At 42.4% G+C, this 27,990-nt stretch overlaps 1 protein-coding gene across 2 annotated transcripts in view; it reads right to left on the reverse strand.

The window, feature by feature from the left end:
• Positions 1-27,778, reverse strand: part of SPIN1 (spindlin 1) — an 82,223-nt gene extending 54,445 nt beyond the window's left edge. For both annotated transcript variants that reach the window (XM_052644593.1, XM_052644592.1), the window contains exon 1: positions 27,708-27,778. The gene's annotated coding sequence lies outside the window, so the exon portion shown is untranslated. The remainder of the gene's footprint in view (positions 1-27,707) is intronic.
• Between the last annotated feature and the right edge of the window lie 212 nt (positions 27,779-27,990).

Raw genomic sequence — 27,990 nt, forward strand, 5'->3', positions numbered from 1 at the left:
CAGTGGCCACAGGACTGGAAAAGGTCAGTTTTCATTCCAATCCCTAAGAAAGGCAAGGCCAAAGAATGCTCAAACTATCGCACAATTGCACTCATCTCACACACTAGCAAATTAATGCTCAAAATTCTCCGAGCCAGGCTAACTTCCAGATGTTCAAGATGGATTTAGAAAAGGCAGAGGAACCAGAGATCAAATTGCCAACATCTGCTGGATCATGGAAAAAGCAAGAGAGTTCCAGAAAAACATCTATTTCTGCTTTACTGACTTTGCCAAAATTTTGACTGTGTGGATCACAACAAACTGGAAAATTCTTGAAGAGATGGGAATACCAGACCACCTGACCTGTCTCCTGAGACATCTGTATGCAGGCCAAGAAGCAACAGTTAGAACTGCACATGGAACAACAGACTGGTGCCAAATCAGGAAAGGAATACGTCAAGGCTGTATTTTGACACCCAGCTTATTTAACTTATATGCAGAGTACATCATGAAAAGAGTTCATCCAGAGTTCATCTGGGCTGGATGAAGCACAAACTGGAACCAAGACTGCTGGGAGAAATACCAATAACCTCAGATAGGCAGATGACACCACCCTTATGGCAGAAAGCAAAGAACTAAAGAGCCTCTTGATGAAAGTGAAAAGAGGTGAGTGAGAAAGTTGGCTTAAAGCTCAACATTCAGAAAAAGATCTGGTCCCATCACTTCATGGCAAATAGATGGGGAAACAATGGAAACAGTGAAAGCCTTTATTTTGGGGGGCTCCAAAATCACTGCATATGATGACTGGATCTATGAAACTAAAAGACACTTGCTCCTTGGAAGTTATAACCAACCTAGACAGCATGTTAAATAGCAGAGACATTACTTTACCGACAAAGGTCTGTCTAGTCAAAGCTATGGTTTTTCCAGTAGTCATGTATGGATTGAGAGTTGGACTATAAAGAAAGCTGAGCACCAAAGAATTGATGCTTTTGAAATGTGGTATTGGAGAAGATGTCTTGAGAGTCCCTTGGACAGCAAGGAGATCCAACCAGTCCATCCTAAAGGAGATCAATCCTGAGTATTCACTGGAAGGACTGATGCTGAAACTGAAACTCCAATACTCTGGCCACCTGATGCGAAGAACTGACTCATTTGAAAAGACCCTGATGCTGGGAAAGATTGAAGGCAGGAGGAGAAGAGGATGACAGAGGATGAGATGTTTGGATGGCATCACCAACTCAATGGGACATGAGTCTGAGTAGGCTCTGGGAATTGGTGATGGACAGGGAGGCCTGGCGTGCTGTGATTCATGGGGTCGCAAAGAGTCGGACATGACTGAGCAACTGAACTGAACTGAATGACTGAACTTAACTGATTAAGATCACAATAACAGCAACAAAGAGCAAGTTGAAGAAACAGGTCCAACATGGAGTCAGAATTGGCTGGTCACTGTAGAAGCAGCAGCACCTTCTCTAAAGGTGACTCTTCCCCCACAGAAGGTTCCCAACCTGTTCCTAGGGGCTCTCCCACATAGACTGATTTCCTCAGCTCAAGGTGTCATGACAGCAAAGACAGACATCCACCTTTCCCAAGAGTCCACCCAACAGCCATGCAAGCCTCGCACAGCTCTACCTCCTTCACACCAGAAATCGCAGCTTACACATTCAACTCTTCCCACGCTGCTGTAGCTTCCCCTACTGGAACCCTACAGCCCCTATCCTCCAACTGTCCAAACCTCTCCACTGCCTTCTGAAAGGCAGTCCCCACCATCCAGTAGCTCCCTCCAAAGTGGTTGTTTGTGTTCTCCACTGTCTTTACTTACATGATCTCTCCTACCCCCACACCCTAATGTGGAGGCATGTGCCACAGCACTCACTAGTAATAACAGGCCTCCCTTTTTCTTCGAAACAATTGATGCTTTTGAACTGTGGTGCTGGAGAAGGCTCTTCAGAGTCCCATGGACTGAAGGAGATCAAACCAGTCAATCCTAAAGGAAATCAGTCCTGAATATTCATTGGAAAGACTGATGCTGGCAACCTGATGCGAAGGGTCCACTCATTAGAAAAGACGCTGATGCTGGGAAAGACTGAAGGCAGAAGGGGATGACACAGGATGAGACGGTTGGATGGCATCACCAACTCGATGTATATGAGTTTGAGCAAGTTCCAGGAGTTAGTGATGGACAAGGAAGCCTGGTGTGCTGCAGTCCATGGGGTTGCAAAGAGTCGGACACAACATAGCAACTAAACTGAACTTTTTGTTTCAGACCTCTATCTACCTGTTAACCCTCTAGTCATCTGCACACATTTTTGAAAATTTGGTTCCTGGTTTGCTTGTTTTCCATTACTTTTTTTGCAGCATAAGATCCTTTGAACAACATGCCCCCCTGGTTCTAAGACATCTTTACTTCAGTCTATCCAACTCCAGCCAACTATCTCCACAGTCACAACCTCACCCTTCTCATTACCATCACTCCAATACCTCTGGAATCTTTGTTTTAAGCATCTCACACTCAACCTCTAGTCACTCCACTTTTCTTATACCAGCCATGCTACTCCCAACAATTACTTTATGCAACCACTACCTCCAAACTACGGCTTGATTTTTATCTCCCTGGGTACTAACCGCCCTCATTACTCAGCTTAGATTCCACAGATGGTCAACTACATAGTGACTCCCTTGCTTGTCTCTGGCACTTTCTGCCAAAACAAACTTCTTGCTTACCACAGCCACAATTTGAGCCATTAAGCATGGCTGAAAAACAAGTGAACTTTTGACAATACCATGCCCACCCTCAGCAGGTAAGCTTCCTTTTTGCTAGTCAGATGGAAGCAAACAAAAGAGAACTACTCATTTTCGCACTAGCAAATTTGTTAGCTGACTGGTAGCTTCTCCTACTGTAGTAACAAACTGTTTCAATTCAACCCTTTCATATGTTTTGCAAATCCCATCTTCTGTATCAATTTCCCGTACCACTAAAACATTCTCAACACCACCTAACAAAGGATGTAGTATTTTCCAATTTTAAAAACATCTCAGGACTCTGTTCCTTTTCTGACATTCTTTACAAAGCTACTTCAAAGATTAAAGAATATTTTAACCTACACAAGTATCAATGTTCCCTAACAATAAATCAACTTGGTTCTATAACATAAAAAATTTGGCTTACTGATGATCTAAAGGCACCCTTCTCACTAGCAGATATAAGCTTGTCTTTGTATGATTTTCTATTGCTTACCACTGCATTAAAATTTTCAGGTTAAACTTGTTCTAATACTTTCACAGAAAGTAAAACACAGAGATTGAAGAGTTGCAGCAGGAAAGGATACAGGAGCTTTTTTAATAACACAAAACTCCTTCCCCATTTTTGAGTTGCAATTACTATTCCAAACTGCCTGATTTTATCTTAGAAATGATATAGCAAAATCTCATTTCTAAGATGGCTGCTGCTGCTGCTGCCAAGTCACTTCAGTTGTGTCCGACTTTGTGCAACCCCATAGATGGCAGCCCATCAGGCTCTCCCATCCCTGGGATTCTCCAGGCAAGATCATTGGAGTGGGTTGCCATTCCCTTCTCCAATGCAGGAAAGTGAAAAGGGAAAGTGAAGTCACTCAGTCGTATCCAACTCTTAGCGACCCCATGGACCGCAGCCTAGAAGGCTCTTCCATCCATGGGATTTTCTAGGCAAGAGTACTGGAGTGGGGTGCCATTGCCTTCTCCTCTAAGATAGCAGGAGTCACAATTTTTTCAAATATCACAGAAAATGTTATCAAGTGAAGCTTAATTTGATGGCCATAAAAAAGACAGCCCTGTATTCAGGACTAAACCCAGCAGACTGCTAACCCCATGAGGCAAAAGGCTTCTAGAGAATAATGTTGCATAGTACCAAAGAATCACCCCAAATTACCCACTGGTTATGAACGGCGCTTGACAGTGGAGGGACCAAACCATTCAACACCACTAATTATGAGCCAACCACACTTCAGAGTCCTCCAGACATGATGTAATGCAAAGCACACCAGGCACAAGAACAGGTAAGAAGCTTCTACATGACAAACAGGTCATATTCTATAAAAGTTCAAGGTCATAAGAAAAAAAGGTAGACATACTGATCTAGATTAAGAGACTAAAAGCAGACAAGTAAACCCTAAATGAATGGTTTGGAGGCGGAAAAGCTGTAAGAAGACACTGAAGACAAACTTAAATAGGGAAATTTAAATAGAGACTATATAAGAGATAACCCATTATCACATTATCGTTAAACTAAAAGCACAGTGACATTATAGTTATGCACAAGAATACACTTCTTTTTAGGAAACGCATACTGAAATTTCTACAGGTAGGGTGACGTAATGTCTGCAAGTGAATTTCAAACAGTTCAAGTGAAGAAAGCAATACATACAATCAAGTGAAAATGACAAAATATTAATTTCTGAATCTAAACAAAGAACATACTAATGTTATTTTCCAAATTCCTACTTCAATATAAATTTTAAAAATAAATAAAGTTTTTCATAATGAAATTTGGAGAAAAGATGATCTTGGATTTCCCTTTGCTAAATCCATCTGTATTAAATATAGCTAGCTATCCAGGTATGCAATTTTGCTAGACAACTTTTAAAATGTTATGAATTTAGTTTTAGAGCTCAAAATTCTTCTATAACCATCTCAAAGTTTGTTTGTCCCCAAGCACATGCTGTATCTCACACACTGATATACATTAACAACTCACACCCTACACAGCCACCATGAGGCACACACACTATAGCTGTTCCATTATGGAAATTAAAAACCTATGGCACTGAAATTAAAACAGCTCGCAAGTGGGCTGCAGGAAGTATTACTGAGATATATTTCTTACTTTAAAAATAAACATAGGGACTTCCCTGGTGGCCCAGTGGTTAAGACCCCGAGCTCCCACTGCAGGGGGCATGGCTTCAATCTCTGGTAGGGAACTAAGACCCCACATGCCACACGGTGTGGCGCACAAACCAAACAAAAACTAAAAACACAGATTGTGCCCATAAAGGAAAAGGACACCACACACACACACACACACACACAAAATCAATGACACAGTGCTGTTGTCTCCAAAAAGGTTAAGAAATGAATGTTTCAAATTTTCAGATGTAAAATTAAGTAATAAACACAAAGCAGAAGTTACATATCAAAATATTTGCTGCCAGCTGCTATCACCAAACAGTGCTATTTATAAATTCCTAAAGCTGCTTAAGCAAAAGTGCCATGTTCCAAACAAGTCTCAACACCAATGCAAAACTACACAGGAACACTAAAGGCCAAACACATCACGTGTAAGCTGAAGTTTGGGCTGCCAACAAGGGTCTTAAAGTTGTCATCATAGAGGGTTCAGAGTGTGGGGGAGAATTTATGTTAACACAAATATTTATATGAAAAATGACATATGGCTAAAATCTGAATAGGACCTAAACATTAAACAAGAAATAATTTTCTTAACTAAGATATTGAAGATACAAAGAAAAACACCCAAATCTTAAAGTGTTATGATGCCTGCAATTTACTTCAACTTTCAAATGGCTCAACAAAAAATATTAGTAGAGCAAAATGTTAGCAAATGAAATCTCAATGGAAAACATACAGGTATAATTAAGCCATAGCTTTAACCTTTCAATGTAGAGGAAATTTCACTTTAAAAGCTTGGGGGATGGGGAACAGCAGACAGAGGAGAACAGCAGAGTTTGGAACTAGTGGCAACAACACAGATTCACTACACGCACTCAACAGTCTGTAGCTTATTTCCTAAGATGAGTTTTTAATAAATTAAGAAAAGGTGGCAAAATATTTGCAACTCCTGAATCTGGATGGCAAGTATTACAGATGTTCAAACGCCTTTTTCAACTTTTCTACATGTTTGAAAATTGTCACAATAAAATGGTAAGAGAGAGAAACAGATTCAACAGTTTCAGATTTTATAAATCTGGAAAGAAAAAGCATTGGTTTACAACTTAGAACCTTCCTAAGTACCTAAACGAATTTACTAGAAAGTCCAGTCATAAATGTTTCAATGGATGGCAGGTAAAACCAGCACTCCAGGCCTCCGGTGCTGACATCCCTTTGGCTAAAACTTTAAGATTAAAATGAAGGGCTCAATTTGAACACAACATCATTAACTACCCAGTGTTTGGCTACAGTATATACCAAGAGTATACTTGGAAGGCCTTCAGAGCCCCAAACTATCAATATAAACAAAACCATTAAACAGTCTAAATCACTAGACATCTAAACACCAAGTTCTAATATAAGAGCTCTTAAGCATGGACAAAATTCACTAGTACCATGAACTTGGACAAGGGGAAAATCCTATCTTCATTTTCCTTTTACTTCCATCATGTGTATGAAACACAATATTATTTGAGTATCCCTTACTTTCTCAAACAATAGAAATCACAGATCTTTCCAACCCCCACTGCATATGTTACAGATCTCAAAATAGCTTTAAAGCTCATGCACTCCTTCTAAATTAAGTTGCATGGCCTGCCACAGAACAGACATGACCAGAGCCACCAGGGAATTAGTCATCCAACTATGAAAACAGAATTGGTGACTGCTGTAAAACAAAGAGTTTGGCTGGCCTTCGTCCCAGTTCCTAGGAAGTACCTTCTAAATCCTTGGAATGTACTTAGTAACAGGAGTGCTTTTGATTTATGATCCCCTAGATAGTTTGTGCTAACAGGATGACTCACCAAAAAGATCAACTAGGGGATTAGAGAATTGGGATTCTGAATCCCCTGACAAGTCAATTTTCAAGGAGAGATGCTAAAGATTGAGCTCAACCTTATGGCCAATGATTCAATCAGCCATGCTTATATAACAAAGCCCCAATAAACACTTTGGACAGCCAAGCTTCCCTGGTCAGCAATACTCCAGCCCTACACACCGTTACATATCCATGTGCAGGACAGTGATACTCCTGACTCCACCAGAGAAAACTGGATGATCCCCACTCCGACCATTACAGACCTCGTCCTGTGTGTTTCTTCTTTCGGATGGTCATGGATTTGGATCCTTTTCTGCTACAATGAAACTGTATCATAAGGAGAGCATTTTCCTGAGTTCTATGAGTTCTTCTAGTAAATTCTCAAATCTGAGGTGGTCATGGGAACCCCTGACTTTGTAGCCCAGGTGGTCAGAAATGTGGATGGCTTGTGGACCCCAAGTTTATTGCTGGTGTCTGCAATGAGGGCAGTTTTATGGAGGACAATGCTTCAGCCTGTAAACTGTAGCCTCACTCTGAGTAGCTAGCATGTTAGGATTATATGCACTGACCCACAGATCTATAATGATTTCCTGTATTCCCTATCATCAATTATTTATGGCTCGATATGCTACAGTCCATGGGGGTCGCAGAGTCAGACACAACTGAATGACCGAACAACCAACAATAAATGTAAAAGGTCAAAGACCACCTCAATTCACTCTTCTGATAAGCATCAAGAACTACCATTTCAGCACCTTAAAATATAAAAATTGTTTATCTATATGTCTTATCTGCAACATAATATATTAACAAAAAAGCACTATTACTAAATTAAAGTTTTCATATTTTAGTTAACTATTTAAATGTTTAAATTTATTTCTCCTTTGCTCCCTTGTATTTAACCTACTGTATTCAGAAACATTCTGAGATGGTATCCATAGGTTTCGCTAGACTGCCTAAAGACCCATGACAAAACCACTCCTGCCTAAAACCACTGGCAAAAAAAACAACTCTGAATCTTTGGTGTGTCTTTACAAAGATACACACAGGAATCACTATGAAGAACAGACAATCCTGGTAGTGATGGACTACCGTCACTGGTGATGGACTGGTAATTTAGACCACTCACCTGAAAGCTAGAATATTTAAATAAAATTTGAAACAACACTAACAAAAACTACTGGGAACCAGGGTTTCTTATAGGAATGGTTAATTCCAGGTAAGAGGGAGGAAATACACGAAGAGCTTGGAACATCTTGCTCATACCAGAAGCCAGGAAATTATCCAACTTAAGAAAGTATCACTGGAGTGGTGTCACAGAGACAAAGGGGGTTGTTTTACACTATTTTCTTGACTGTTCTATCATTCACCCTCTGTATCTGTAAGTTCCACATCCACAGATTCAACCTACCTTAGATAAAGAATATTCAAAGGAAAAAAAATTCCAGAAAGTTCCCCCATAGCACTGGTAACTACTTACACAGCATTTATGTTGCATTTGCAACCACTTATGCAGTACTTGCGTTGCATTTGGTATTATAATTTAGAAATGACAAAGTATATGGGAGGACGTGCATAGGTTACATGCAAAAACTACGTCATTTTATGGAAGAGTTTTGAGCATCTATGGCTCTCTTCAGGGGATACTCGAACCAATCCCCCACAGATATTGAGGAACAACTGTATATGACTGAAAATGTCCACAGACCAAAACTTGAAGACACACACTGACACATACCCTAATCACATGCTTGCAGGTATCAAAGAATTTGAAGATAGTGCTTCCAGAGGTAGGGCCTTGAGAGGTTAACCCCAAATTTGCAACCACTTTTATCCCTGAGGGTAACGGCCAAGTGTTTGGGGCAGCTAAAGGTAAAAACTTTGCAAGGTGAGAGAACCTCATTCCAAAGGCCAGAACCCAGGGAATACCAAAGAAAGGAGGGGGCTAGTAAATCCATCTCTCTGTAAGATGGAATCCTGAACTGCTCTTGGGATCTGAGGGAATGGTAAGAGACCTAGCTGCAACTCATCTCTACCTTAAAACTTAGCTGAAATTATCCTAAACCACCTGATCCCTCAGATGTCTGCCAGAACCATAAACCCTCTCCAGGAATACCATCCCAGAGCCCAAATTATCTTAATTAAAAAAATATAATCTACTACATGTGCAACCATGTAAATTAACCCATAAAGAGACAAAATAAAAACCAGCTGAAACAACAAATAACAACCACCAAAAAAAGCAAGACCCACTAACGTCTAAAGAGCCTCTTGATGAAAGGAAAGAGGAGAATGAAAAAGTTGGCTTAAAGCTCAACATTCAGAAAACTAAGATCATGGCATCTGGTCCCATCACTTCATGGCAAATAGATGGGGAAACAGTGGACACAATGGCTGACTTTTTCTGGGATCCAAAATCACTGCAGATGTTGATTGCAGCCATAAAATTAAAAGACGCTTGCTCCTTGGAAGGAAAGTTATGACCAATCTGCTGCTGCTACTGCTGCTAGGTCGCTTCAGTCGTGTCCAACTCTGTGTGACCCCAGAGACGGCAGCCCACCAGGCTCCCCCATCCCTGGGATTCTCCAGGCAAGAACACTGGAGTGGGTTGCCATTTCCTTCTCCAATGCATGAAAGTGAAAAGTGAAAGGGAAGTCGCTCAGTCGTGTCCGACTCTTTGCGACCCCATGGACTGCAGCCTACCAGGCTCCTCCACTCATGGGATTTTCCAGGCAAGAGTACTGAAGTGGGGTGCCATTGCCTTCTCCATGACCAACCTAGACAGCATGATAAAAAACTTTGCCAACAAAGGTCTGTCTAGTCAAGGCTATGGTTTTTCCAGTGGTCATGTATGGATGTGAGAGTTGGACTATAAAGAAGGCTAAGCGCTGAAGAATTGATGCTTTAGAACTACGGTGTTTCAGAAGACTCTTGAGAGTCCCTTGGACTACAAGGAGAGCCAACCAATTCATCCTAAAGGAGATCAGTCCTGGGTGTTCATTGGAGGGACTGATGTTGAAGCTGAAACTCCAATACTTGAGTTTTGAAACTCCAATACTTCTCATCACCCACCTGATAAGAGCTGACTCATTTGAAAAGACCCTGCTGCTACTGCTGCTGCTAAGTCACTTCAGTCGTGTCTAACTCTGTGCAATCCCATAGACGGCAGCCCACCAGGCTCCCCTGTTCCTGGGATTCTCCAGGCAAGAACCCTGGAGTGGGTTGTCATTTCCTTCTCCAATGCATCAAAGTGAAAAGTGAAAGTAAACTCTCTCAGTAGTGTCTGACCCTCAGCGACCCCAGGGACTGCAGCCTTCCAGGCTCCTCCATCCCTGAGATTTTCCGGGCAAAAGTACTGGAGTGGGGTGCCAGTGCCTTCTCTGGAAAAGACCCTGATGCTGGGAAAGACTGAGGGAAGGAGAAGGGAATGACAGAGGATGAGATGGTTGGATGGCATCACCAACTCAATGGGGTGGACTCTGGGAGTTGGTGATAGACAGGGAAGCCTGGCGTGCTGCGGTTCATGGGGTCGCAAAGAGTTGGACTCGACTGAGCGACTGAACTGAACTGGGCTGTTGGCTACTGCAGTTACAAAATTATCCTTTAAAGTAAATTATGGGAGGGAGGCTACAGGAATAAATAGCTAAATGCAAAAATATCTGCAACTATCACATTTGAAGTGATTAAAAATAAGATAGAAAACTCTGGTAGAAAACTACCACAGAACCAGATTTTCCAGAAGTGAAAAAACACAATAAACTCAATGGACAGATTATCAGTAAGCTAGTCTCGAGCAGCAGCAGACTCGTTAAAAATTTGTGAACAAAGGGAGATCAGAAGAAATATCAGGAATGAAGCATGCAAAGGGTAAATAAAACATCAGGAAAATCTCACAAGTGTTTTAATGGCATGGAGGGTTGGGAGACAGGGCAGCAGAAATACATTAAAAGACAATGACTGCAAAAGTCTCAAAAGAATAAAAAGCATTACTGTAGATTCAGTAAGATCTGTAAACACAAAATATAAATTAAAAAATACATAAAATACAAAATATAAATACAAAAATTACAAAATATAAACACACAAAATATAAATTTTAAAAATCACAAAAACTGTTCAAAACGAAAGACCAAATAAATAAATAAAAAGCATGAAGTAAAAAAGATTCTACCCATGACAGCAAATACTAAACTGACAGTTTACTTGAGAAAAAAAAAAAAATGAAAGCTGAAAATGTAATTCAGTAACTTCTTGCAACACCTTAGAAGAAAACCAACAAGTTAAAACTCCATACATATCAAAAATATCCTTCAAAAAGAAAAATCAATTTGAGATATTTTTAGACTAACACAAACTCATATAGAGTTCACTATTAGGAGTCACACAACAGGGGAGAAACAAAGAGTGTTCTTCAGACAGAAGGAAAATGAAACTAGAATTGGACTGACTGGAATTACAGCAAGGAAAGAAGAGCAAGGAAAAGGATTAAGGTAAATGGCTAGTACTAGGGGACTCCCTGGAGGTCCTGTGGTCAGGACTTTGCCCTCCAATGCAGGGGACATGCGTTGATTCCTGGTCACTGAACTAAGATCCCACATGCTGTGGGACAACTAAGACCGCTCGCTGAAACTAGGAGGCTGCACACCCCAAATAGAGAAAAGTCCACAGGCAGTTACGAAGAGCCCGCCTGCAGCAGCAAAGATTCCACATGCCGCAACCAAGATCTGACACAGTCAAATGAGGGTCTTTTTTAAATAATAAATAAATGGCTATTACCATACAAATTAATAATGTATAAGAGAAAATATACACAGAGTTAAAATAGCACCAACTGAGCTACATAAGTGAAAATAAAACAAATGGAGTTTCAGCGTCCACAAAGAGGGGGAAACAACCAAACGTTAGATTTTGACAAGTCAAAGACGCATGTTTTAAGAAACCTTGAGGTTAGCAGAGTTAAAAAAAAATATCCAAAGAAATGAGGGAAAAGACATAAAACAGGTACAATAAACAGAAAACACAAGAACATATTTAAACCCCCTGGAGAAGGAAATGGCAACCCACTCCAGTATTCTTGCTTGGAGAATCCCATGGATGGAGGAGCTGGTGGGCTACAGTCCACGAGGTCGCAAAGAGTAGGACACGACTGAGCAACTTCACTTTCATGTCAGTCATTTTGTTAAATATCAATAGACCAAACACTCCACAAGAAATATTGTCAGACTTAGATTTTTTAAATCCCAGCTATGTATTGTTGACAACAGAAAAATCCATAGACAGTATGCAGAAAGACTGCAAGTACAAGTTATAAAAACTAAAAGGCACACACTATACCTACTAATCAGAGAAAAGATAATGCAATTACATTAATATTAAGCTAATCGAACTTTACCTCTAATAATACTTTTGCCTTAAAGGACACATTATTTTAAAAGACTCAATGGTGAGGAAAATATACAATGTTAAACATGTATACACTTAGTAACATAACCACAAAATAGATAACGCAAAAATTATCCTTAAGGAGATACCAATACGTTTGTCTTGATGACCAATACAACCAGCAAACCAAAGGGATAAAAGGACAAGAAGAATTTAACACAACCAGCAAAGCTGACTAACAAATATAAAACAAATGTTCAAGCACATTCTTTCCAAGCACACACAGGTCATTTACAAAAACTGATCACACAGCAGGCAGAAAGGACATGCTCGCCCGCACTACTCCTTCCTCTCCCTCTACTCCGTATTTGTGGCAGCAGCAGTAGTGTCCATGCCCTAGTCGCCAACAAGCAGCTCTTTGTCCACGCACAGGAGCTACACACTCTCCAGGTGAGCAGCCAAGAGACAGTCGCCCAGATCAAGGCTCATGCAGTCTCTCGCTGGAGAGCACTGCTCCAAAGGATCCAGTCCTGCTCCTGGCAGGCACGCCTGAGAGGATGAGGGTACCCTGGGCCAGTGTGGGTTATAGGTTCTGAGCACTCTGCAAGTAGCCAGCCTCATGCTTGGTCCATGGGTCCCTGGCCCCTGCTGGAGAAGTAAGGGTCAGACTCCGAAGGTGCCAAACAAGAGGAAAAGACAGACTGAGCCAAGAAGCCTATGCAGTAGAACCAGCACTGTCAGTGTTGTGCCCATTTTGGGCAAGAAGGGCCCCAATGCCAACTCTCAAGTCCTCCGTAATCTTGGCTTTCTCTAATAAAGCCACTTAGCCCAATCATATTAAAAAAAAAAAAAAAAAAAAGAACCTGATCAGATTGTATGTTAGGCCATAAAGCAAGCTTCAAAAAAATGTCATAAGCTTTTAATTATATAGTATTCTGACCACAAAGGAATCAAAACAGGAATCAAAAAAAAAGCACATAGAATACAGAAGATTCTTAGAGCAAAGAAACTATTCTGCATGTAATTATAATGGTGGATACACATTACAAATGTAAAGGCTCCCAGACTATATAAAACCAAGAGTGAACCCTGGTGGTCCAGTGACTAATACTCCATGTTCCCAACACACACGGCCCAGGTTTGGTTCCTAGTCGGGGAACTAGTACTAGATCCCACATGCCACAACTAAGAGTTAGCATGACACAGCTAAAGATCACGCATGCATCACTGAAAATGGAAGATTCGCATGCCGCAACTAAAACCTCGTACAGCCAAACAAACAAACAAATACATTTTTAAAAAGAACAGAGAACCCTATGTGACCCTGGATGACAATGACGTCAACGTAGGTTCATCCACTCTAACAAATGTACAATCTGGTACAGGATGTTGCTAATAGGAGAGGCTGTGCTTGTGTGGGATCAGGGGGTACAGGGAACTCTGTACTTTCTATTCAGTATTGCTGTGAACCTAAAGCTGCCCTTAAAAATAAAAGTGTATTTGGAAATAAGGAAAAAAAAAAGTTTACCTACCTGGCAGGCTAGGTTAATAAGTATGCTATGATTACAAACAACTCTCAAAATCTTGGTTGCTTAAGACCAAAGAAATTCCCACTTCCTGCCTTCTCCCTCTTTTCTCCCCTCTTGCCTCCTCCCACACCCTCAGCTCAGTTTGCTCTAGACACATGAAGACCTGCACTGCAAGAAGCTCCGCTTGTAAACATGATCACTGGCAAGAGGGAGGGAGCATGGCAAATCTCACCACTACTCTTAAAGCCTGTGTGACAAGTCTCTTCAGCTCACACTTCACTGGCCAAGACAAATCACACGACTACTTAACTTTGGAGGCAGAAACTAAAAGCAAAAATACTGCCACACGCTCTCAGAAAAGATTTAAACTTAATACTGGTGAGGATGTGGAGTCACAAGAATGCATTCACCAAAAAAGAAACTGATAGGTATACCCACACTGGATGTTTGGCATTATCTAATACTGAACATAGGCATAAAAGACCCAGCAATTCTACTCCTAAGTCTACCCAACAGAAAAGCAACCAAGAGACACGTACCTGAATGTTCAGAGCACATCCACTTACCCGAGCCCCGTGACGCTCATGAAATGAGCCTCCTGGATCACTTATCATCGGGAGATGCTCGGTTCTAAATCCATCATGGCCCTTGCCCTAGACCAATACTTCCCACAGGCTGTTCTAACCAATGACTGGCCATAGGCAGGATGCTGAAGAATGCCCATTTCAGCAGGACAAGGGACTCCTCTGGTCCCAACTTTGGCTAGAGGACATGTCACTCACCTTGCTAAAACTTTCTTAGAACAGCACTTAAGTCCTAAGTTACCAGACATTTTCTTCAATTTCTTTCTCTTCCACACGCATCAGACCTGCAAGGGGCTGTTCACTCTCTCACAAGTATTTCTCCCAATACTGCAAAACCTAATCCAAACTTCCTGTCTTGTCCTTGGGGGGAACTGAACAGTCTCAAAGTGGGAACAACCTAACATTTATCAGCAGGAGAATGAAGAGCCATGGATAATACATGAGTAAATCATTAAATTCATAAACAAACCACAACTATCCGTGACCTTGTGAATGAAATGAATGACAAAAATGAGTAACAGCTGCATGGGTAGTATGTCACAAACCACAGATTTGTAATTACTTCTGTACTTTCAGTATATTTCACTGAAAAAAAAAAAAAAACAAAGGTAAGACTCTGAGAAGTCAACTGTCCTTAAACCAAAAAGGGAATTGGCTACTATTAATCAGATACAACCGCTATGGAGAACAGTGTGGAGGATCCTTAAATAACTAAGAATAAAAGTATCATCCGTGTGTACTCAGTTGTGCCCGACTCCTTGCGCCCCAATGGACTGCAGCCCACCAGGCTCCTCTATCCATGAAACTTTCCAGGCAAGAATATCGGAGTGGGTTGCCATCTCCTCCAGAGGATCTTCCTGACTCAGAGATCGAACCAGTGTTTCCTGAGCTTCCCACATTAGCAGGCAGATTCTTTATCACAAAGCCACCTGGGAAGCCCAAAGGGCTGAGGGTGATGAGGGCCAAAGGAAACAGTAATTCCGTCCTCTTTTTCTCCCTCCCTCTCTCCCGCTTCTTACCTTCACCTTAGTATCCATTTGAGTAGACATCAATGCTACTCTCAAAACTACCATATATGACTCAGCAATCCGACTACTGAGCATACTCCCTGAGAAAACCATAATTCAAAAAGACACATGTACCCCTGAGAAAACCATAATTCAAAAAGACACATGTACCCCAATGTTCACAGCAGCACTGTTTACAACAGCAAGGATGTGGAAGCAACTTAGATGTCCGTTGACAGATGAATAAATAAAGATGTGGTGCATATTTACAATGGAATATTACTCAGCAGCCATAGAAAAGAACAAAATTGGGTCATTTGTAGTATGTGGATGAACACAGAATCTGTCATACAGCAGAGGGAAGTTAGAAAAACAAATATCATATATACATGGAATATACATGGAATCTAGAAAAATGGTACTGAGGAACCAAATTGCAGAACAGGAACAAAAATGCAGATGTAGAGGATGGACTTTGGGTGGGTGGGGGGTGGACTGAGAGAGTCACGCTGACATATACACACTACCATCTGTACGATAGCTAGCTACTGAGAGGCTGCTTTAGAGCACAGGAAGCTCGACTTGGAGCTCGGCAATGACCTAGACGGCTGGGACGCAGGGGGTGGGAGGGAGGCTCAGGAGAGAAGGGATACATGCATACTTACAGCTGATGCCCGCTTTTCTATAGCAGGAACTACAGAAAGTTGTAAAGCAACTATACTCCAATTAAAAAATGAAAACAGAGCATAAGCAATTTGTATTTCTTCAGTGAAGCCACTTTCCAAAAAATTCTACCAAATTATAGTCCCACAGTTATGTAAATTATTTATTTATTTAAAGGTAATGCATTTTAAGTGAACACTACTTTATGGACTAAAACTTGTGGTGAAGAGTACTTATGAAGAGAAAGCACATAAGATTGCTTTTATCTCTTACTGATTCCATTTAAAAGATTCATGAGATTAGATCTGATAGAGTGCCTGATGAACTATGGACAGAGGTTTGTGGCATTGCAGGGATCAAGACCATCCCCATGGAAAAGAAATGCAAAATGGCAAAATGGCTGTCTGAGGAGGCCGTACAAACAGCTGTGAAAAGAAGAGAAGCAAAAAGCAAAAGAGAAAAGGACCGATATATCCATTTGAATGCAGAGCTCCAAAGAATAGCAAGGAGAGATAAGAAAGCCTTCTTCAGTGATCAATGCAAAGAAATAGAGGAAGATAATAAAATGGGAAAGACTAGAGATCTCTTCAAGAAAATTAGATACCAAGGGAACATGTCCTGCAAAGATGGATTCAAATAAAGGACAGAAGGGGCATGGACCTAACTGAAGCAGAAGATATTAAGAAGAAGTGACAAGAATATACAGAACTGTACAAAAAAGATCTTCACGACCCAGATAATCACGATCGTGTGATCACTCACCTAGAGCCAGGCATCCTGGAATGTGAAGTGGGCCTTAGGAAGCATCACTGTGAACAAAGCTAGTGGAGGTGATGGAATTCCAGTTGAGCTATTTCAAATCCTAAAAGATGATGCTGTGAAAGTGCTGCACTCAATAAGCCTGCAAATTTGGAAAACTCAGCAGTGGTCCCAGGACTGGAAAAGGCCAGTTTTCATTCCAATACTTTAGAAAGGCAAGGCCAAAGAATGCTCAAACTACCACACAATTGCACTCATCTCACACGCTAGTAAAGTAATGCTCAAAATTCTCCAAGCCAGGCTTCTACAGTCCGGCATGAACCGTGAAATTCCAGATGTTCAAGTTGGTTTTAAAAAAGGCAGAGGAACCAGAGATCAGATTGCCAACATCCATTGGATCACTGAAAAACAAAGAGTTTCAGATAAACATCTATTTCTGCCTTACTGACTATGCCAAAGCCTTTGACTGGGTAAATCACAATAAACTGTGGAAAATTCTTCAAGAGATGGGAATACCAGACCACCTGACCTGCCTCTTGAAAAATCTGCATGCAGGTCAGGAAGCAACAGTTAGAAATGGGCATGGAACAACAGACTGGTTCCAAATAGGAACAGGAGTACGTCAAGGCTGCATACTGTCACCCTGCTTATTTAACTTTTATGCAGAGTACATCATGAGAAACGCTGGGCTAGAGGAAGCACAAGCTGGAATCAAGATTGCCGGGAGAAATATCAATAACCTCAGATATGCAGATGACACCACCCTTATGGCAGAAAGTAAAGAAGAACTAAAGAGCCTCTTGATGAAAGTGAAAGTGGAGAGTGAAAAAGTTGGCTTAAAGCTCAACATTCAGAAAACTAAGATCATGGCATCCAGTCCCATCACTTCATGGCAAACAGAGAAACAGTGGCAGACTTTATTTTTGGGGATTTCAAAATCACTGCTGATGGTGACTGCAGCCATGAAATTAAAAGATGCTTACTCCATGGAAGAAAAGTTATGACCAACCTAGATAGCATATTGAAAAGCAGAGACATCACTTTGTCAACAAAGGTCCATCTAGTCAAAGCTATGGTTTTTCCAGTTGTCATGTATGGATGTGACAGTTGGGACTATAAAGAAAGCTGAGCACCGAAGAATTGATGCTTTTGAACTGTGGTGTTGAAGACTCTTGAGAGTCCCTTGGACTGCAAGAAGATCCAACCAGTCCATCCTAATGGAAATCAGTCCTGAATATTCATTGGAAGGACTGATGTTGAAGCTGAAATGCCAATACTTTGGCCACCTGATGTGAAGAACTGACTCATTTGAAAAGACCTTGATGCTGGGAAAGGTTGAAGGCGGGAGGAGAAGGGGATAACAGAGGGTGAGACGGTTGGATGGCATCACCGACTCAGTGGACATGAGTTTGAGTAAACTCCCGGAGTCAGTGATGGACTGGGAGGCCTGGTGTGCCACAGTCCATGAGCTCGCAGAGTCGGACACAACTGAGCAACTGAATTGAACTGAGTCCATTTAAAGAAAAACTTTTTTAAGATTATACAAAAATACCAGGGTCACCAAAAATTACCTATTATAACCCAATGATAAATTCTAAATAAAAAAGAAGATTTAACAGACCTTCCAGCCCAAGATGGAACTGTCACCACAGCATTTACAGATCCCAGTTCAGTGTCCTGTCCACATCAATAAATTTGGCCTAACCCAACTTGACATTCCCTCCACCATCATCTCACACCCTTAACATCCATTCCCGCAATTATTCCCCAGGCAAACTCTTTTGGAGGGTAGATCTACCTCTTCATGAATCACACCTGGCACCTCATCCTTTGGGGCCTTCTGGGAGGATTCTAGGTGAAGCCAAATGCAGGTTTTTCAGACAGAGATTAAGTTCAGACAGGGGATGAAAAGGCTGTTTCTAGTGGCAAAGGTAGCCCAACAGAATTTAGGTGTTCAAGATCTCCAGCCAAATCAGAAACTGACCATATGTCTCTAATCCAATTTTTAGGATTCCACTCCTAATCAATCCAAGTTCTCACCTACTAACAGGGAATTCAATTTGCAGTATTAGGGCAGTCACAGAAGCTTTCAGGTCCCTTATGTGGAACCCTCACTGGGAATTTAAAACTCTGAGCTCATCATTTTGCTTTGTAATGTTTTAACTTGGCCAGGCTAAACTGCATTCCCAGGCTTTCCCTTCTATTTGTTTCAGGACTGGGTGGGCCACAGAGGCTACTGTGCCGCAGACGGAGGGCATCTGGCAGGACATCTGCACTCACTAACTCCCCATCTGCCTCACTGACGCGAGGCTGCAACAGCTACTCTACCTTCCCCCAGGCTCCCTGGGTCTCTGTCTCCTGGGCCATGCGTGTGTGGTCAGCTCCAAGACAAAGGCCCAGCTCTTTCGGATGCCCACACACCAATGTCAGAAGTAACACAACTGACACAGCTTTCCATCCGTCTTGCTGTGGCTTCCAGTCTGTTTTCTCCCCCAAGGCACTTCCACCTTTCTTTCTCAAATTCTTGTCCTATGGACTACAACTCTAACATGACGCACACAAGCTGCATTGCCAGCTCCTACACTGTATTAACTGAGATCTCTGAATAAGACTATCTGACAGACACCTGGAGAGAAAACCACACATTTAACCATACAGCCTCCATCTGCCTTTAGACAATGCTAGCTAGGGCCCAGCGGATGTGAGCTCTCAGAACCCAAGAACTGAGCTAAGGACCAGAAAAGTATTGATGGACAAAAACAATTAAGAATCTCTACTTTCATGAAGCTCAGCCTTTTTGAGAAAACAAAACCTCGTTAAATCATGTGAACAAACGTAACCCTGTAATTTTGATAAGCACTTGGAAGGACAGCAATGTCTCTATTATAAGGACATGACGAAAGTCAAGAAAAAACTTCAAAACCTTCAGAAAATTGATGGTTACTATAAGTGAGTGATGGATATATGGAGATTCTCTATTCTACCTTTTTTATATAATTTACAAACACTTTCATCAAAACAGCTTTCATCAGAAAGTGATGCTTGAGACAAGGAAGACAGACTAAGAAGAACTGAAATTTGGACAGAAAAGCATTCCAGGAAGAGGGAAAGAACAAGGGCACGCTCCCTAGTGGCAGAGATGATGACGGGCACCGGAGATATGATGGCAGAGATGACGACGGGCACCGGAGATATGAGAAGCACCTGCGTGGCTGGTGCAACGGGAGAGGCAGGGCAGGTGGGGTCAAGGCCCAGAGGATGAAAATCATGCACACCCTTGAGGCCGCTATGAAGCTCTGTCCTTAAAGCAACGGGAAGCCACTGAGAATTTTACCCAAACGGTGATATAATTAGATTTGCCTTTTTTTTAAAACAGGTAATTTCTGACACTAACAAATTATAATATAGACATATTTACCTTTTACCCAACAATCTCACTATCTTGAAACTATATCTGATCAAATACAAAACAATGTATCGAACAAGGTTATTCACTGCAATAATTTTTTAACAGCAGCAAAATATAAACATTATATATATATTTAGGAAATGAACTACAAGCACAAAAGAGTACTTACCAAGAATATAGAAGTGTATATGAAGTGATCTCCAGAATATATTAAGTAAAAAGGAAGAAACAACAGTGTATACAAGCTTTTTGGAAACACAAACTTTTTTTTTTTTTTTTAAGAAAAGCAGGTAAAAAAAATGTTTCCTTATATTGCAAAACTAAGTGGAAAAATAAGCCAGAAATTAAAATGGAGGAGAACCTTTTCGAGACAGGAAAAGAAGGGAGAATGTGAACATACCTTTATAATGCAGATTTGACTGTAAAACTGTATAAATGTTTTACACAAAGAAAAAAATATGTTTAGAAGAACATTAAAGCAATCCTTAAATGTTAGGGATTTCATTCAAATAAACCAAACTAATACTCAAATTGATTACAAAATCAGAGAGAAAATGTCTTCAAATAATTCTATATTCAGAATGTAAACATTTTTAAAACAAAGAGAATAAAATAGAAACCTACAATCATTCTACTGTTAAAAAGTTTTCGAACTACTATGCTTATACTGTAGGATAAAGGAAAGTAACTAAAGTTGATAAGAATGCAAATTTTTAACATTAGAGAAGGATTAAACTCAAACTAAGAAACCCTATGAAGTTAAATGTGAACTGGAATTAGCAACACAAAATCAAAACTAGTATTTCCCAAGTCTGTCCAATGACAGCAAGGGCATCTCAATGGCAATAAGGACACATAGCACCAGATTTTGGTATCTAAAAGAACTGGTTGATAGATATTGGGCAGAAAAAGCACAAAGTGAGTTTCAGACACCTTGTAACATGAGCAAGAAACAGTTCAAAGGTTAACAGGGTCACATCCAAGGGAAGAAAACTAGTTTGAAAGCACCAAGCCGTGACCAAACTAGGACAAGCTGAGGAAAAAGAAGGATGACCACTTGATTAAGACACACTGCATACATAAAATTCCATAGGTCCACAGGGATCCTAAAGGAGAGGAAGCAACGGGAAGTACACAGTAACAAATCAACCCTGTACACAGGGAAAAGAACATTCTGACCCTTGTGTCAAGACCTGAAACTCATGCTAGGAATATTAATTCAGATATGATTAGTTAATATATGGATAAGTAGGTCATACAGACTTAAATTGAAGAAAGTGGGGAAAACCAGTAGGCCATTCGGGCATGACCTAAATCAAATCCCTTATGACTATACAGTGGAAGTGAGAAATAGATTTAAGGGACTAGATCTGATAGATGGAGTGCCTGATGAACTATGGAATGAGGTTCGTGACACTGTACAGGAGACAAGCATCAAGACCATCGCCATGGAAAAGAAATGCAATAAAGCAAAATGGCTGTCTGGGGAGGGCTTACAAATAGCTGAGAAAAGAAGAGAAGCAAAAACCAAAGGAGAAAAGGAAAGATATAAGCATCTGAATGCAGAGTTCCAAAGAATAGCAAGGGATAAGAAAGCCTTCCTCAGCGATCAATGCAAAGAAATAGAGGAAGATAACAGAATGGGAAAGACTAGAGCTCTCTTCAAGAAAATGAGAGATACCAAGAGAACATTTCAAAGATGGGCTCGATAAAGGACAGAAATGGTATGGACCTAACAGAAGCAGAAGATATTAAGAGGTGGCAAGAATATACAGAAGAACTGTACAAAAAAGAGCTTCATGACCATGATAATCATGATGGTGTGATCACTCTCATAGAGCCAGACATCCTGGAATGTGAAGTCAAGTGGGCCTTAGAAAGCATCACTACGAACAAAGCTAGTGGAGGTGATGGAATTCCAGTTGAGCTATTTCAAATCCCGAAAGATGATGCTGTGAAAGTGCTGCACTCAATATGCCAGCAAATTGGGAAAACTCAGCAGTGGCCACAGGACTGGAAAAGGTCAGTTTTCATTCCAATCCCGAAGAAAGGCAATGCCAAAGAAGGCTCAAACTACCACACAACTGTACTCATCTCATACGCTAGTAAAGTAATGCTCAAAATCCTCCAAGCCAGGCTTCAGCAATACATGAACCGTGAACTTCCTGATGTTCAAGCTGGTTTTAGAAAAGGCAGAGGAACCAGAGATCAAATGGCCAACATCCGCTGGATCATGGAAAAAGCAAGAGAGTTCCAGAAAAACATCTATTTCTGCTTTATTGACTATGCCAAAGCCTTTGACTGTGAATCACAATAAACTGGAAAATTCTGAGAGAGATGGGAATACCAGACCACCTGACCTGCCTCTTGAGAAACCTATATGCAGATCAGGAAGCAACAGTTAGAACTGGACATGGAACAACAGACTGGTTCCAAATAGGAAAAGGAGTACGTGAAGGCTGTATATTGTCACCCTGCTTATTTAACTTCTATGCAGAGTACATCATGAGAAACGCTGGGCTGGAAGAAGCACAAACTGGAATCAAGAATGCCGGGAGAAGAAATATCAATGACCTCAGATATGCCGGAGAAGGCAATGGCACCCCACTCCAATACTCTTGCCTGAAAAATCCCATGGACGGAGGAGCCTGGTGGGCTGCAGTCCATGGGGTCACTAAAGAGTCAGAAATGACTGAGTGACTTCACTTTAACGCACTGGAGAAAGCAATGCAACCCACTCCAGTGTTCTTGCCTGGAGAATCCCAGGGACAGGGGAGCCTGATGGGCTGCCGTCTATGGGGGTGCACAGAGTCGGACACGACTGAAGCGACTTAGCAGCAGCAGCAGCAGCAGATATGCAGATGACACCACCATTATGGCAGAAAGTGAAGAGGAACTAAAAAGCCTCTTGATGAAAGTGAAAGAGGAGAGCGAAAAAGTTGTCTCAAAGCTCAACATTCAGAAAACTAAGATCATGGCATCTGATCCCATCACTTCATGGGAAATAGATGGGGAAACAGTGGAAACAGTGTCAGACTTTATTTTGGGGGGCTCCAAAATCACTGCAGATGGTGACTGCAGCCATGAAATTAAAAGACGCTTACTCCTTGGAAGGAAAGTTATGACCAACCTAGACAGCGTATTGAAAAGCAGAGATATTACTTGCCAACAAAGGTCCGTCTAGTCAAGGCTAGGGTTTTTCCAGTGGTCGTGTATGGATGTGAGAGTTGGACGGTGAAGAAAGCTGAGCGTCAAAGAATTGATGCTTTTGAACTGCGGTGTTGGAGAAGACTCTTGAGAGTCCCTTGGACTGCAGGGAGATCCCGCCAGTCCATCCTAAAGGAGATCAGCTCTGGGTGTTCATTGGAAGGACTGATGCTGAAGCTGGAACTCCAATACTCTGGCCACCTCATGCGAAGAGTTGACTCATTGGAAAAGACCCTGATGCTGGAGGGACTGGAGGCAGGAGGAGAAGGGGACAACAGAGGATGAGATGGCTGGGTGGCATCACCAACTCGATGGACATGAGTTTGAGTGAACTCTGGGAGTTGGTGATGGACAAGGAGGCCTGTCGTGCTGTGATTCACGGGGTCGCAAAGAATCGGACATGACTGAGTGACTGAACTAAACTGAGGTCATATAGACATACATGTCTGTAACTATATAGACCATCTATAAATAAATATGTAGATCATTTGCAGACAGGTCCAAATAGTAAACCTAAGTTATAAGGATGTAACTATAAGCAAGCTGAACAACAAATATAAGCAAACAAATATAATCTAAGTTCAACGAGTTTGTCCTGCCTTTTATTACTACAATCTAAAAAGATTTTAAGTAGTATTCAAACACTTCATTAGTCTCTTTATTTACTCCCTCAACATATAGATAAAACAATATCTATGATGAATTGATCCTTTTCTATCACCCACCCACCCCCAAAAAAGTCAACACATTTAACATTTTAGTGTCTCCAGACAAACTGCCTTTGCTTCAAATTACTTTATCCTTATTCAACAGGCTAGACTCTTGTAAACTTGAGCTGGAACACTGGTAGATTCCTTCAATCCATCTTTCAGAAGGTTTAATGCCTTTCGATGGCTCCCCACACCCGCCCACCACCACTACCCTTCGAATAAAACAGCAACCACCTTAATGTGATATGTTGAATTATTTAAAATCTGGCCCCAAATTCATTCCCAGACAGACTGATCATGTCAAACTTCAGTGATGTCAGCAGTTGTACGATCAACACACACAGGGAACTGACGATATCCAGAAGCCGTAGGAAGCACTCACATGGAAGCAACAGGTAACACAGCAGAACTTTTGATTGTAATGGTCTAACACTCTTCATGACTCTGCCTGTTGTTCCTTCATCTAGACTGCTTTCCTCTAACCTATATTCTTAACCCTGCAGGAACATCACCTTCTGTCCATATGCCTGCGTATCTTCCCTACCAAGCTGTAAAGTCTCTAAGGACACATCTTCATGTATCATGCCCATATCTGACTTATGACAATTTTAAAGCCAAAAAATAAGCACTCAATAAAGATTTAATTAAAAATTTAATAGAAGCACAACTATGCAACCTATTGTTGAAAAAAAAAATGCTAAAAAACTATACCAAAGTTCAAAAGCATGGAGAAGAAGAAAATCAACAATGACTGGCACCAGCTGCTGCATTTCAGGAACTGTACTGGGAACTCTACACATCCGTTTCATTTAACTATTGTAATAGCCTTACATGATAGGTTTCATCCCAGTTTACAGTTGAAGAATAGCACTTAGAAGGGCTATGTGATCAATCAGGTATGTGGCTCTGGACCAGTAAGGAGTGGGGTTGGATTTCAACCCAGACTCTTCAGAGTTGAAGGCCATTCGATCTCCACGTCCAACTCCAGAGCTCACATCTTTTTCACAATGGATTCCCCATTTCCAATTTCTTTTTGTTCGAAGGAAAGAAAAAAACACAATTTAGCATCTAATAAATATAAGCAAGTATTTCCATGATATATATTTTTCTCGACAAATTAGAATTCTGCTAATTCAAAAGAAATATCCAACAACACTGTTATTTTTAATGTCGGCAATAATCCACCGTAATTCTTCCGGAACAGTAGTATCCTTTTTATGTGTTTCTAACATACCAGAGGAAAAAATGCTAACAATTAAGGAGTACAGCCAATGGAGTTTAACTGTATACAATCAGATAAGTCACTGGGAAGAGAGAACACTGCATAATTAAATTTCTTCTAGTTAAGATTTCAAATTAATAGCTCATAATTACATCATATCAATACCATTAAGAATCAAATCTGAGGTACTCTTTCCCACAGGATGCACAGGCAAACAAAAATCACATCAACCTTCCACTCCAGGATTTACGAGAGTGGTACCATTACCTGTAAGGACATCAATGACCAACATTTCACCACTACCTAGATTTCATGAGTGTTACTAGATATAACACTAAAAACAACAAACTATACAAGGTTAAATATGGAAAACAATGTTGATACTATTTCTCAGCACCACTAACCGGATACTGTGAATTGTTACCCTGGGGGAAAAGGAAAAGAACATAACACTGTTTCCCAAACTAAGGTGACCAAGGACTCCTTTGATTTTCCTGTAGCATTTCTTAGCATGAGTGTCACAAAGAATACCACCTTAAACGCTGCTTCATATATATATACCCAAAACAAAGTAAATATTATGGCTAGGTTCTGAACTAGTAAATACAGAAACAGTACTGGGGATCATCGAAAATCTTAAAAAAAAAACAACTCTAAGTTAATCACAGAGATGACTGAAGATCTCTTTCCTTAATTCATTTCACAGCATTCTGAAGTAACCATTTTGCTACTCAAAGAAATTCTATTTTCTCACAAGAAACACACACCTACTATCGACGATTCTGACAAACATTTAACGACCTTTACATGTAATTATCAAGTCAAATCCCATGAACACAGGGGCCTGGTAGGTTAGTCCACGAGGTCACAAAAAGAGTGGGACTCGACTTAGCTGCTCAACAACAAACCAAGTCTGATAATAAAGGTTCTGTAAATTGTTAGCTACAATTTTTTCGTATTTGCTTCTTACCCAAGGATTGGGGGAAGGGCAGAAGCTTCCTCATCTCACTTGACCCTCATCTGAAATTTCACAGCCTCTTAAAAGTTCACAACCTCTAAGAACGTTAACGGACTCAATCTGTCCTAGTATACACACCCTCAAGTACAGGTTTAGTTTTCATTTCCTAACAAAGGTATGTAGAAAGCAATTACTGTACTCTCCATCAATCCCTTCAGACCGCAGAGTTCCTTCCAGAAAATTCCAACAGAAGTTATATAGGAATTCGCATTTGGGGAGGTATGTCGTCTTTGGCAGAAGTCATGTTATACAGCGCAATCCTTTAACACTTTAATGTATTGAGGGTTGCTTTCTGACGTACAGCAGATCTGTATTTGCTACTTCAACGTGCATGGAAAACCCTCTCCAAAACCAGGAATCCCAACCCACAAATCATAAAAAAAAGCAAATAAGCGTGAAGCAACTGCGTAAACAGATTTGGGGTGCCTATTTCGTGGCATTATGGCTGAGGCCATCACTAAAATTCAATCCGGTAAAGTCGACAACGCATCCCCAACAGGAAAGGCGAACAGAGCCAAACCGTAGGCACTGCGCAGTTTCCGCGCCGTGCGATTAATCTCAGCAAATGCTTGCGGAATGCGCTCAAGGTCACTCGTGATGAAAAAGAAAAGTGTGTGTGTCTGTGTGTGTGTGTCTGAGTGTGCGTGTGCAGAAACGCCCGCCGTCGGCTAGTCCCGCGCAGAGCTGCCCAGGGCGCGTGGACAGGCAGCCAAGGGGGCGGGAGAAATGGGGGGGGGGGGTTACCGAGAGCCCCGAAAAACCACCTTCTCCGCCAAGCCCACTGCTGCAGAACCCCGGGCAGCCACCCGGGAGGTTACGCCGTCGTAGGTACACAGCCCTGGGTAGGAGAGCAACGCCAGGCCTCCGGAGGGTCCCGATCTCGGAGAACCCCCTCCCCTTTCAGTGGTCAGGTTCCAGCGCCCCTCTAGCTACAGAGATCAGTCCTCCTTTCCACCCCCACCTCCTTCCACCCTCCGCCCCAGCCCCTCCCCACGCCCCGAGGGCCGATCCCCTCCCCCATTACATCTCCTCCCACCACCCGGGGGTCCAGCCCCCACCCCCGCCCCAGGGGACTCCTACACGGCCCCCTCAGGCCCCGAGGGTCTCATTCCTTCCTCCCCCGCCCAGGCCGGGTTATGCAACACTCACCCGCCCCGCCCCCCCCACGCCAGCGCCCGCCGCATTGCCCCCCTTCCCCGGGCCCAGCCACCCCGCGCCCCCCGCCCGCTCGAGTGCCGAGGCCTCCCGAACAAAGCGCGCGGGGCTGGCCGGCCGGGCCGGGGGCGGCGGCCATGTTGGCGGGGGCGGCGAACAAAGGCGCGCGGCCCGAGCCCGAGGCCCCCGCCCGAAGCCCGGCCGGCAGGGGGCGCTGTACAGGCGCCGCCCGCCGCCCGGACAATGCGCCGCGGCCCGCTGCTCCCCAGGCGCCACCGCCCCTCAACGCGCCCCGCCCGCGGTCCCGCTGCGGCGCCCGCTCCCCGGCGGTGCACAGGCCTCACCTGCTGGCCTCCTAGGCCGCCGTCCGCAGCCCTTGGGCCCTGCCGTCCCGCGCCGCGCTCCCGCCCCGGCCCGACCGAGCCAGACGGCGCCGCCCCGCCCCCGCTCCGCTCCGCGGCCGCCGCCGCCCGCCCCCGACCGCACGGCGCACGCGCACTGCGCCCGCCGACTGCACCGGCAGCGCCGCCCGGCCCCGGCCCGACGGGCCGTATTGCGCAGGCGCTCCAGCTGGAGGGCGGGCCCTAGAGGACAGAGGGCGGGGCCTGGCGGCAGGACCCGGCTAGA

Source organism: Budorcas taxicolor, chromosome 8 (genome assembly GCF_023091745.1).
Source record: "Budorcas taxicolor isolate Tak-1 chromosome 8, Takin1.1, whole genome shotgun sequence".
Classification (NCBI taxonomy): Eukaryota; Metazoa; Chordata; class Mammalia; order Artiodactyla; family Bovidae; genus Budorcas; species Budorcas taxicolor.